Below are 14,278 nucleotides of genomic sequence, written 5' to 3'. Positions count from 1 at the left end.
CTGTGGAGAGCGAGGAGAAATGATGCGAGGAGATCCCCCTTTCCGTCTAGGAGCAGCAGACAGTTTTGAATTGCTTACTCATGAGTCTAAATTAGCCTCCGGGCTGCAGAGTTAGAAGTCAGCGTATGAGGAGGCGACCAGCAGCTTGAAGCGTCGCCAGAATAAAGATCCACTGGGCTGAGGCTGGAGGATTATTACCTGGAGTCTGTGTGAACCCGGTCAGAGATGGTGGCGGTTCCAGGAGAGCATCACATCTGACGGTCCGGAAATGATCGCTCCTTTTTCTGTCCAAAGTGACTCGTTCTGTGGCTGCATCGGTTCACAGAGACCTGGCAGTGCGTGGGTTTAAGAGCTGCGTGTGGGTCTGTTGTGTACCTGTTGTGTGTCTGGAGGCGTGTGTGTGTGTGTGTGTGTGTGTCTCTGCGGGGAGTTTCTGGCACAGGTTCGAGGTCAAGAGGGGATCAGCACCATGGACAGTTCCACCAAAGTCACCACGCCCAGTCCAACAATGAGAGGCGCTGTCCCTTCAGCACCACACACCCACACGCACACACACACACACACACACACACACACACACACACACACACACACACACACACACACACACACACACACACACACACAAACACACACACACACGCACACAAACACACACAGACAGGACACTCTTATCATAACGCCTTCATACCTATAAGTATAAAGTGAATTTTGTCCCCTGGAATTCTCTACATACCTAAGAGGTCCCCTGCCCCATCTTAACTATCCCTTACCGTAACTAACCCCAACCTTAACCATCCTGAACCTTTACTATCCTCAACCTTAGTCATCCCCAGCATTAACCATCCCGAACTCAAACCCTGTGCTGCATTATAAATGTTATTTTTATGGGACATATAGGAACCAGTAGGACATTGTTAGCAGGTTGGGTGACTCTATTTCTCTCTTGCAGCCCACCTCCTACTTTCTATAGAGCCTCCTCAGCTCAGTTGGTAGAGCAACAGCCTTGAAGCCTTGAGGACTAGAGTTCAGGGAACTTCTTCGTAGGCCATCAAATAATCACATATAAAGATGACATCGATATAAAGTTTCGTTATCGCCCGTGCTCCTCTTGAAACACCAAGTGGCCCCCAACCTAATTCGGACCTTAGAGCCACGTTTCAATGTGTGCTTTCATTGTAGGACTCAATTAATTATATTGTAAACATTCTAAAGCTCAGTTATAAATACAGATTAACTGTTGAATTAGTGACTTGTGTTCTGCAGGTTTTATCCTGAAGGTAAAAGTCGTCCTTTGATGAAAAACAAAGCAACTTATCCTGGAGGAGAAATGTAAAGATGCTGGATATTAAAACCTGACAACCCATGAATTAGATGTATTTATTTACTCTTAAAGCCATTAGTTAAACAATAAACCCTTTATCACCATTTTCTTTTAAAAGCTGTCCGCTGTATTAATCATCACAATGTGCACAGTAAGTTGATATGTCCAGTTTACTGTTAAACAGTATGTGATGATTACATATTGATCCCCATTAGGATCTTAAAAGTCTCATCAGCCATTAAACACACAGGACAAATATAGAAGAGCTGATCATAAATAAATTATAACATCTTAGAGTAACATGAAACCACAACTTATAATAGTAGCTTGCATTCAAGGGGAAGTTTTGCATCATAAGTCAGAATGTGAAACCGTGAATTTGAAAGAATCAATTAAACATTTTCGTTCACTGCACCCACTTTTACCCTAATATTGATTTTCTACCTCTGGAAAATCCTGCAGTGAAACTTCAGTTTACATCAGGGGATTTCACCCTTTGAAAACATGACACTTTTTTTTCACCTCAGATCGACTTCAGTAACAATTAACTTTGACTCATTTGACTCTAGAATGAAAAACATTCTTGCATTTGTAGCCACAGGAATTTTACTGAACTATATGAATTCAGTTTGAAGTGGTTTTGTTTCCTGTTTCCTACAAATCCGCCTTTAAAGCTGTATTAAAGTGAATCGTTGTTACTTCCCTTGTGACACCACTTGAATTATTATTTTCTTATGCCCTTCAAAATCATCAGGCACACATTGTAAACACAGAACATGCATCATAGCCGGATCATAAAATATAGATATCAACAGGAATCATGAATGTTTCTGGACTCTTAAAGACTTGCGTTTAAATATCCTCACAAGTCATATGCTGTTGGAATAATAGGACATAAGGCAACAGAAGATGTCCCTATGGTATATGATTAGAAACATCCAATAAGTAAAAACAAATTATGCATTATAATTTAACATTTATTCAGCTAAGAAAGGTCTCCTGGCCGAAAAGGAGACGAACACAGCAAACACAAAAAGGCCATGAAAATCATTTAAAAATGATGTAAACTTACCACCTTATGAGACTTGTGCCATCATCATATCAGGGATTTTACAATAAAACACATTCAGATGGACAAGCAGTAGAATCCTCCGTCCTATTTATCTTAACAAACTTTGCAACATTAACATGTGATCTTGCATCTTCAGTGACAGACATCCACACTAATTATGGTTTGTTACAGAGAATGAGATGCATGTGAGGTCTAAATAACATCAGTGCTGCATGCTGATCAATAACAACAGGCAGCCACAGCTCAGCCTCACACACATTGTTAATTCCTGACTCACACTACAACAGACAAAAGCTCTGTTACACAAGTGGCCACGGAAAATGTTTTAACACAGTCCATGTCAGCGCAGTTTCCATAACAACGTGGTGGGCCGCAAATGGCTTTGCTTCGACTATTTCCTCTCCCGGTGTGTGTCTGAGTGTGTGTGTGTGTGTGTGTGTGTGTGGTCATGGCTGCAGAAGAGGCCAACAATGTCTGTCATCTGAATGTCAAAGGTGGAGGCTGAGAAGTGAAAATGTGGAAGGTGCAGCCACGCCCTGAAGCCCACACACATACAACACCTCCGCCTTTTGCTGAAGTAAAAAAAATAAATAAATAAACTCCCCCACTGGGAGGAGAGACGGGGGGGTGAGTGTTGGATAATTAGAGGGGGAAAGTTGGCAGCGTGCCGGATAAACAGTTGGAAGAGGCGGAGTGTGTGTGTGTGTGGGGGGGGGGGGGGGTTGGTCTCTGGACAGGAAGGGCACGGTCCTGGCATCCAGGGAACACATGTAGGACAAGCAGTGAGATCAGCAGAATGAGAGGGTTCTCTCAGCGGCGGCTCCTCCTCAACAACGTACTGGAAGCTTCTATTAGATTAGATTATGATCTCTGTGCAGTGGAGGTTAAACAGCTGTTTGTCAATCTGAGGTAAAACCATTTGATGTTAGTATATCACCAATAAGTGGATTCAGAGGGTCATGTGCCAAACCTCTAAAAATATTCATCCAAATCAACATTCTTGGTGAAATCCTGCAAACAAACAAATAAACAAACAAGAATGTCTCTCATTATAAAACATGCCTCCTCTAATGAAACAACTGTTAAATTGACTAGATCTGGATTTTCATTTGGATCTGCAGCAAATAACAAACACTTATATCAGTCCCCAAAAAATGTCTGATCAATTTCATCAAGAGTCACAAATCCTTCTGTTATCAGCATCAGAGCAGCAAACACAAACAAACCAGCTTCTTTAAAAACGGAGCATTGATTGACTCTAACAGTTCGTCCGGTTCAGACCGAGTCATAAAGATGACTCTTAAGAATGTGACACGGGAAGATGAAGGCTTCTACAGGTGTGCGTCAGACAGCTGCAGAGTCCAGAGAGCTGGTTATCAGTGAGACCGGACAGAGGTCAGCTGAACATTATCACTCTGCTGTGTATTCTATAGAAGTGGATCAGTGTCACGTATCAACTGTTGTTTCTTTTAGGAAACTTCACATCAGAGGAGACTCCAGCCTCCACTGGTATTTTTCTTATTCATATACATCTACTTGTTTTGGAGGAAATACTGAATATTAATCAACACATTTTCCATTATTGAGTGAAGCCTTTTGGTTGTCTGGTTCTCCTCCTGCTCTGTCTTTTCATCAAGGTCTAATTTCATCAGGAAGATCCCTCAGGATCTAATGAGATGAAAGAAACTACAATGGGACTCAGTAGAGCGCATATTCAACAAGGCCCAGCAGTCCCCTTAAATACAATCAAGCTGCACCAAATTTCACACACTCATAGATATCAGTCCTCTACATACGGCAGATTTTTTTCATTAAGGTCCAAGAATTATTCCCTGGGAAAACGTTTTAAAAGCACAATGTTAAAGAAAGAGATAAAAAATGACTGGATCAGCTTAATACCAAAATACAGTGGGCCCTTTCCTGACACTTACTACATCTGTCTGCCAAGTTGATTGGAAATCCAATTGTTGTTGTTATTATAACAGTTTTATTTATTTAAACAAGTATTATGTCGTCTTGATCAGGTTCCTGGAAATGGATCATTGCTTCATGTGGGGTTCTACTTCTGATCGTCATTCCTTTGACTGTTTGGCTCGTTTGTCACTACAGGTTAGTATTTATAAAATTGTCATCCGTCTTGACTTCCTACTTTCTACTGCATGAACGACAAGCCCAACAGGTGGTGAAGTAAATGATTCACTGCCTGTTGTATTTTCCTGAAGGTACCAGAAGTTCTGCACTTGGAGCTGCTGGCCTGTTTCCAAACAGGAAGTTCCAGCAGGGGTGCTTCCTGCCACCAAGTTGGATGTGACGGAGGTGCAGTGGGACCTGTCGTGGATGGAGATGTCCAACCTGTTGGAAAAGGATTCTTATTGTGGCACTTAAAGGGAAACTCTCTTCTGAAGCCCAGAGACTTAACTATTGGGTCAAACCTATGAGAAAGCTCAGTCAGTGCTGCAATTTGTAGTATTTGATGGTCACATGTCAAAATAGTGCTACCTGATATATTTTTTAATTGAATTAAATGAGATGTTTAGGATTTATAAGGATGAATACATTTGCTGATGGTGCAGATTTGATAGCTTCCAATACAAATGTTATTGTTTCAGTTGTCACCTTTGTCAATGTCAATACTTTTGCACATTTAAACGTCTCTCCTTTGAGTACATTTTGAAACTAAGAATCGTATTTGTTATATCTTATTATTTAATCATTAATATAATTGACTGTTCTAAATCATTTTACATGTATCATTTCTCCTGTGTTTGTTCGAGGTTCCATGTTGTTTGCTCCCTTTGAATCGTTATTTGCTATTTCTTGTCGTCTGAAGTTATAAAAGTCATGGAGATCGTCGTGCTTGTTTTATATCTTTTAAGGCAGAACAAACAACTACCAAGAAACTAGAAATAACTATAAAGATTAACCAAACAAATGAAGTTCATATATTCCAACAGCCTCTATAGCGGTCAAACCAGTTAGGCCTCATTGATAGACCATGTTAGCTACCAATTTGTTGCATTTTGCATTAATAGATCACTACAAACAGTACACGTCTTCTTAAATAGCCCTAAAATCGACTTTAGACAGAAAGATGTTAAGAATCTCCAGTACTAAGAATCTAAAACAGTAAAAATTAACTCTGAGATGTTTTTGAAATCCGACCTTCAAAATCATACTTGCATGCCATGTGTAAGGTAGGGCAGTCGGTGGATGAACAGAATGTGTGTCCATTCATCGTTGAGGAAGATATCAGGAAGTCCTACTGACAAACATTGTTGTGCATTTTAAAGAACAAAGTATTTTCATGTGAGAGAACAAGCATTTCAATGAAAACTAGGGCTGCGCAAAATGATCAAAATGTCATATCCTCTTGTAGAAGTCATTTCATATCCAGTTAATCATATGTATTGTAATTGGATTTCCGTCTCCGTGATTCTTTAGGTTTTGTTTGAGCTCTGAGTTGTATTACTCTCATCCATAGACACCTATGAAGGTATTTTCTGCTGCAAAACACTTGTGCAATGGAATTTGTGGTTGTAGAAAATCGTCTTATCTTAAATATTCTCCATACAGTGTGACATGAACCTCTTGGTAAAATAAATTTAAACTATTTAAGTCTGAATTTTGTTTGGAAATATCCTGGGTTGTATAATGTTCACATGTTCGTTTGTGATGAAATACTGCGGCTAAGAGTTACACGACGAAATGAACAATGTATTTTGTTTCATTTATTACATGCATATGTTAATGTATATAAACATATATGTAAATATATATTGTATATATATATATATATATAATATGTATATATATATATATATATAAATACTAAGACAAGAAGGTGATAAGACAGGAGCCATTAAAAAAATTAAAGATCAGATGCTGCAAGAATGACGCAATTAAAAGTCCACCAAAATGAAACGTCTTGTTTTTATTTACAGAAATAAATGATCGCAAAACTTCCTCATCAGTAGGTGGTTATATCACCATAGCAACCAGATGCTAAGATTTTAAATAGAAGATTATTTTGATTGACAGGGACACTCTCTCAATACCTCCTTTGATGCTTTGATGAACAGCATCATAGTTGGTACTTTGATAGGAGACCTCTGATTGGCTGTTGATTGCTTTAAATACTGTTAAATTTTAAGACAGCTGCTATTGCACTCTGACCTTGACTGAGGTAAGTCATGTCTCACCCTCTCTCTGTATTTACCCAGCATGCTAACCAATACAATTCAGGCTCATTATTCAAGTTGGAAATTAAACCCCTGTATAATATGAAGCTTCTGCTGTTACATGTTGATAATGTGCGGTTTTCTGTTGCTTTTATGACAAATGTGAAAATATTGTTGCTGGCTTCTTTTGTGTTTTCTGCTGCTTATCTTAATGAGTGATAAGTGTTAACGTGATGCTAAGTAGCGTTAGGTCGCCAAGGCCAGGCAGAGCGAGGCATTGTGGACAAATCACCTGTAGCACCAGGAAATGTTCCCATTTCACAGTTTATTCTACCAAACGATGTGTTTTGTAACATTGGGAAGATTAACCTTGGTGTTTAACTTTAGTATTTAAGACAACAGCTTCCATCACTGCCAATCAAATTCAGATTCAAATTCAAATCAAAGGGGCTTGGTGCCATGGTGATTGATGAGGGAAGTTTTATTTCCCCAAAAAATTTACTGGTGATTTTTTGGTTAATGTGTAGTTTGAATGTGTTAAAGGACAAGTTGATGGAAGCTTAAGCTAATGCTAGGAGCACATTACATGAGGTGTGTAGCTCCTTTAAGGAAAAAAACAATCCCTCTCTATTGGGTCTAATGTTATTTCAGAGAAAACTTTTCTGGAAGGAGCATCAACTTGCATAACTTGCTCACACGGTCCCATTTTTTTACTCTCACAAATTTCAAATATATCTGTGTGTCCGGCAAAGTCTTGGAATTCTCCCGATGTCTTTATTTCACAGATAGGACTTATAGTTTCTGAATTATAGTTGTTTGAGTGGTGCACTCAGAGTTTAGATTTATCTCTTCCCAGTGAGGAGAGAGCAGTTGCATTCAGTTGAGTTTCCATGGCAACCAGATACACACGTAGCAGGAGGGGAGTCTCTCTCTCTCTCACTCTCTCTCTCTCTCTCTCTCTCTCTCTCTCTCTCTCTCTCTCTCTCTCTCTCTCTCTCTCTCTCTTTCTCTCTTCTCTCTCTCTCTCTCTCTCTCTCTCTCTCTCTCTCTCTCTCTCAATCTCAATCTCTCGCTTAAACCAGCCAGTCCGTCTCTCTCTCTCTCTCTCATTCTCTCTGCGTGTGTCTCTCTATCTGTGTCAATTGTTTTATATTGAATGTTTGATTGATCAGATTCACCTAAATCTTACACACTATTTCATCCTGTCACCTGCAGACATAAAGCCTTTTGACTTCAAGTTCCAGACAAGAGCAGAAACTTCTTCGGAAAACAGTGCATCAACTCATCCAACAGCTTCTTCAAAAGATACATCTACTCTCTGTGGTGAACCATGGAGAAACCAGATATTCTGAAGATCCTCAATGACGAACTCCTCACAGCCTACAGGAAGATCAATGCTCTTAAGGAGGAGGTGTGGCAGCTGCAAGACCAGCTTCAAGACAGAGATGAGTTCATAAAGATGGCGGTGGAGAAGGAGAAGGAGAAGGAGAAGAAGAAGGAGAAAGAGAAGGAGAAAGAGAAGGAGAAAGAGAAGGAGAAGGAGAAGGAGAAGAGGAAGGAGATTGAGACCGAGACCGAGAAGGAGAATGAGATCCAGGCCCTGACGGAGAAGGTGGAGCAGCTGGAAAACCAGCTGAAAGAGAAAGATGTTGTCATAGCGAAGGAGGTGAAGAAACGGCGTGCTCGCCTCAGGGCCTATCTCGACTGCCTTGCTGAGCTAACTGACTGTCAGGCCAAGGTTAAGCTGATGGAAGCAAGGCTGCACCAGGAGCCACCCCAGCCTGATACAGGATGTAGCAGTGAGGTGGAGGTGGAGAAGGAGAAGGAGAAGGAGAAAGAGAAGGAGAAGGAGAAAGAGAAGGAGAAGGAGAAAGAGAAGGAGAAAGAGAAGGAGAAGGAGAAAGAGAAGGAGAAGGAGAAAGAGAAGGAGAAAGAGAAAGAGAAAGAGAAAGAGAAAGAGAAAGAGAAAGAGAAGGAGAAAGAGAAGGAGAAAGAGAAAGAGAAGGAGAAAGAGAAGGAGAAGGAGAAGGAGAAGGAGAAAGAGAAAGAGAAGGAGAAAGAGAAGGAGAAGTACAAGGAGAAGGACAAGGAGAAGGAGAAACTTGTGACGATCTACAATGTCGAAATCCTCCGAGCCAACAGGAACATTTTGATTCTTAAGGAGGAGGTGTGGCGGCTGGAAAACCATCTTAAAGACAGAGATGATATCATAAAGATGGCGGTGGAGAAGGAGAAGGAGGAGGAGAAGGAGACGGAGAAGGAGAAGGAGAAGGAGAAGGAGAAGGAGAAGGAGATTAAGATTGAGACTGAGATCGAGAGGGAGATGGAGACGGAGAAGGAGAATGAGATCCAGGCCCTTACGGAGAAGGTGGAGCAGCTGGAAAACCAGCTGAAAGACAAAGATGTTGTCATAACGAAGGAGGTAGAGAAAGGGCGTGCTCGCCTCAGGGCCTATGTTGACTGCTTGGCGGAGCTCACTGACTGTCAGGCCAAGGCTAAAATTCTGGAAGCAAGTCTGCACAAGTGAGCAGTGAGGTGGAGGTCAACATGGAGAAGGAGAACGAGAAGGTGCTTGCTTCAGGGCCGAAAGGAAACGAAACTGCAGCAGGAGAAAACTCCAACTATGGGACTGAGCTACAGAAAGGAGGAGGCCGAGATGAGCTGGAGGAGAGAGAAGAGGTGGAGAAGCCCCCGCCCTCACCCTTTTTCTACTCCTCAAAACAAACCCCTCCCCTGTCCCCCTTTGTACATATTTGAAATGATCTAATGATGTGTTGTAAATATGTTAAACTTTTTGAATAAAAATAACTAGTATAGTAACATCTACCTCTGTCTTTCTGAATATACACACAGGATTCATTGATCAATTAACACAGTGTTGGAGTGAAACAAATCAGTGTGATTCATTTAGTTTGCTACTATTCATATGAACACAGCAGAGCATAGACAAACAATGTTTCTTAACTTTTTTACATTTGGTCAAATCTATATATTAATTATGACAACAATACAATAATAATACTATCATCTCATCTGAGGGCCCACCCATCACACTGACCACGCCCATCTGACACGCACACACACTCACGCACACACACACATGCACACACACACACACACACACACACACACGCACGCACACACACACTAACAAGTCATTATCATTTATATATTTACTGTATATATACACATTTTTTTCAATTTATTCATGTTTGAGGTCAATATCAGATCAGAAGACATGTTCATGGCCCTGAAGTCAATTTAAAATGACATGTAGCATGTGAGAGTTATAAATAACTTGTCCATGTGTAAAACAATAGTTTAATTAAAAAAAAAAAAAATCACAATAATTATTTTGGGGGGCTGAAGCACATTTTAGGGGGGCTTCAGCCCCCCTAAAACAGGCCTAATGACGCCCCTGGGTGGGACTAATGACCCTCAGCCTCACAGGGAGCCCCGCTGTCATTAATCCTGTGCCCCCTCACAACTGCTCATTATGGGATGCGTCTCATGTGTTGCCTGGTGGCCCCGTGTGGAAGAATCTTCACGTGGATGATGTGTCTGTCGGTGTTATGTAAACCAATGAAGGGGTTGTTGTTGCCCTGAAACCAAACAGCACCAAAATGAGATGCTGTACTGGCATGCTCCATGAGACCAGGGGTGGACTGCCCTCTCTAAATTCCCTCCAATTGGGCCGGCCAATTGGCTACAGAGGGCTAGCAGTGTGTTGCCAGCATCGACACATATCATTGGTCTATTGTTTGTCATTGTCAATCAGTCATGGGCTGACAGGCTCAGAGAGCCCTGACAGTGCTGTCAATCACAACACAAACCAGGGTGGGGCGGGACCTCATTCCATTTGGGGGGGGGGGGGGGGTCGCGGGACGGGCTGCTGCTGAGACAGAAACTTAAAATGGATAATAAGAGTAAAAAACGCCCGGGTGGCGCTGAGAAGCAACTGGAAAAAAAGCCTAAGTCTCTGGAGGTGGAGGCTGCTAATTGGCCAAACTGACGGACCTGTTTGGTGCCGGGTTCACCAGCCCAGCAGCAGCAGGTGCGCCGGGAGACGAGCGAGGAGGACTCGACCATGATGAGCGAGTGGAGGCAGACATGGTAAGTAACGTTGGCCTGGGGCTGGCTAGGCTACATTTTTGAGACATGTCCAAAACAGAGTAGAAAACGTTTTTGATTTGGTTTTAATATGTCGAATTGTGATATTATGGGTTAATGTTGTTCAGATGATTTAGCTAAGCTAGCTAAGAGCTGCTAACGTCGTTTACTGTTGCCATAGCATCAGTAAACTTTCTGAGCTGTAAATAGAGATGAGAGTGCTTATGTGTTGATCCTTAATGGTGTGATCATGTACACTAAATTATCAATTATTACAGGTTGTTGTGATATATTTGAGGAGTCGTTCTCCCTCTGTTTTATATGTGGACATTTGGGACCACTGTTAGAATTTGGTAAGTTTATCATGTATTTTTTAATGTATAAATTCATACTTCATTATTATAATAATTTTCAAAAGGTTTTAAAAGAAACACACATCCAAAAAGTTCTCAACTCTAGGTGCAGGACAGAGGAAAACATTTTCTTTATTTTTCAGACATTATAATGTATCCATGTCCTTCTCAGGTTGACCACTTGACATGTGAGCGCCTGAGGAGTTGTTCCCCCTCTGTCCATGTTCGAGGACTTGCTCTCTGTCTGCCTCCACTCTCTGCCTTCACTGTACCAAAGTTTGTCTGTTGGGTCTCCTCTAGTCTGGTGAGTTTATCATGTTTTATGTTTTATGAAATCATACTTAATTTGTGATGATTAGAGACATTATAATGTATCAATGTCCTTCTCAGGTTGACCACTTGACATGTGAGAGTCTGAAGAGTTGTTTTCCAGACACAGGTAGAGCTGGCAGGGGCGTCACCCTGGGCCTGCCCTTTTGGGCTGGGCTTCAGCTGCAGATCTAAAGGCTGCTTCCAGGGGCATGGGGCCCTCAGCCTTTGTTTTTCTTTGCTTCTGCACCTTACAACATACATCACACCTTATTTTCACACATCCAAACACTGTTTACACCACTGACGCGTAACATATTTGACACATCCCACTACGTAGTTAGAGCTATCTTGATTTGGAGTTAAATAAATTTACTTTTGGCATGAGAGGTTTGTGTGTGGCCTCCCTTCTTGTTGCCATCTTTGAGCTAGGTGGTAACAGTAGTATGCATGAGAGAAGACGCCGCGAGATTTGTGGACTTCTATGTGGTGTCCGTTGATAATGTAGTGGGCTGGTCTGGACAGACAATGCCAGGGCTGAATTTTTGTCCCAGTCCACCCCTGCTTCTCTGAGAAATCAAGGAATATGTTGAAGAAAACTCCCGTCTCACAACGGTGAAGAAATAAATACCTGGATCCATCTGCTGGTCCAGAGCTGCATTCACATTTAATTGGTTTCTCCTCATGTCGTCTCCCACCCCTCCACAAAAGTTCATAGTTTTTGTGTAAACAAACAAACAAACAAACAAACTAGAATGTTTCATGATAACCCCCTCCATTTGTTTTTGTGTAATCTTGTTTACAAACCAACAAACCAGCTAATGAACGGGGGTGGGGGGGAAATATACCCTCATAGGCAGAGGTAATTAAATTGGCAGGGTCTGATGTTTGCAGGTTACGGCAGGTGTGATGTGTGAATTAATTATTATTAACAAAAAATGTCACTGTGCCTGCAGAGGGCGCTGTTCCTCAAAGTGTTGCTTTAACGCAGCAGTTTAAGCTCAGACAAACTAAAATGTTCAAGGGTCCTCACACGTCAACAAATCCCTTTCTGTTCTTGACGTGTGACGTGTACATGAAGTCCTTGTGTGCTCGCTGGCTCAGCTGTCAATCAAATGTTTAACATCGACATTTGTCAGCAGTGATTGACGTGTTAAATCTGAAATAAGGACTTTGACCGATTTTAAATACATACACATGTATTAAAAACAGCTTTCTCTGTATTTTACAGCTGTGTTTGGGACTAGATTTTGTATATTGCCCTTTAGATATTCAACTATTTTGTTATTTATTGTTTACTTTATGATAAAACGTGAACACAGCTGATATTTCACACTGACCAAACACATCAGACGTCTTGATTTGCAGACACAGCAGGTGAAGCAGTGAACCCGGCACATGACCAGTGTGTGAGTCCTGTGAATCATTAATAATGCTCCTTCTGTCAATATGTCAGTAAGTCGTTAATTGGCAGTGAAAGCTGCTGCAGTGTAGCATGTGGAATCCTTAGGAGGCGACGAAGAGCGCCTCCTCCTCCTCCTCCTCCTCCTCCTCACCAGCAGAGGGATGGAGATGGAGCTGGCCAACACCCTGTTACCCATGGTAACACCATCCGCTGCAGTGGGAGGAGCTACGTGTGTCACTGTGTCTGGATTGGCTGGGAACAGGTGTGCTGAGGTTCCATGAAGGGAGGCTGGAGGAGGAGGATGAGGAGGAGGAGGAGCAGGAGGCACTGATGAAGAGGAGGCACAGGGCTGGAGGCTGTTCAATGTGTGTAACGCCACAGGCCAAAATACTTCAGTCAAATAATTAAAAAAGATCCATCTATTCATGTAAGTTGTTTGTATGTTTTTGTTATTTTCATGAATGAAGCAGCTGAAATCATGAAATAAATGTTGATTAATAAATTTGATCTGCTGAAATATTCCTATTTATTTGTATGACCCCCCCCCCGCATCAGCTGACTCCTTCATGAAGGGACAGTAACACATGGTGTCTTCACCCTGGTGAATGGTGGTGGACGGGCAAACAGCCCAGACTGGGAGAAGCACATGAGTGATTTAAAAATCCTTCAGCTGGGAGGATCAGTGGTTGACAGGAAACTCTGCAAACAAATCCCAGTAAACATGAATAAGAAGAAGATGAAATGACCATGTTTTAAAGAGGCAGACATTTTGGCAACAAGAGAAAATCTGAATATGTAGAAAACCTTGAGTAGGAGGAAAAACCAGGTTTGACTGTGGGTCCAGTTGAACTGGAAGAAGATCCTGATACAGCCTGTGCATTTCTTCTTTCTTTTTTAAAGCTTTATAATCAAAAGCAACATGGAAGCTTGAAGAGTAAACAGGAGGAGTCAACACTGCAGACGTTTTGCCACTGGAGAGCAGTGTGCAGCAGGTGAACTCTGTGTGAAGCTAGAAAGACGTTTTCTCCAGGAGCCTCACTGAGAACTTTCAAATGGTTTAAATCAGCGTTGACATGGGGTCGTCCTCTGCTCCGGTTTCAAACAGCTTAAAGGTCCAGGGTCACGTGATTGATGGGGTTCTACCAAGAACAACTCGATGCCTCCTGACACCTTTTATTTATACTCACAGGTTCGTTTGTCAGAGCGCGACAAACGATGACAATCTCAATCCCCGTCTGGGCAGATCCTGGGATTAACTCTCTCAGCTGAACTCGATCCCTCCTCACCTCAGCTGTTTTCCTCAAACCGATCCGGGTATCTTCATTCTGTCACTGCGAGGCAAAGCTCTGCGGAATTTCGAATGTCGGAGAAAGCGTCATGTGACTTCCTGTGGAGCCCGGAGGCCTCGAGGGCTCAGCTGTGTGTAAACGGACCAGACGCACAAAACAACAGGTTGAGGACTGAGCCGGCTGCTGAGGGCAACAGGGTGCGGATGAAGCAACAAAAAAAAACCAAAACACTCAGGAG

The sequence above is a fragment of the Pleuronectes platessa genome, chromosome 19, assembly GCF_947347685.1.
Source record: "Pleuronectes platessa chromosome 19, fPlePla1.1, whole genome shotgun sequence".
In the NCBI taxonomy this organism is placed as follows: domain Eukaryota; kingdom Metazoa; phylum Chordata; class Actinopteri; order Pleuronectiformes; family Pleuronectidae; genus Pleuronectes; species Pleuronectes platessa.
Note: the sequence above shows the minus strand (reverse complement) of the source record.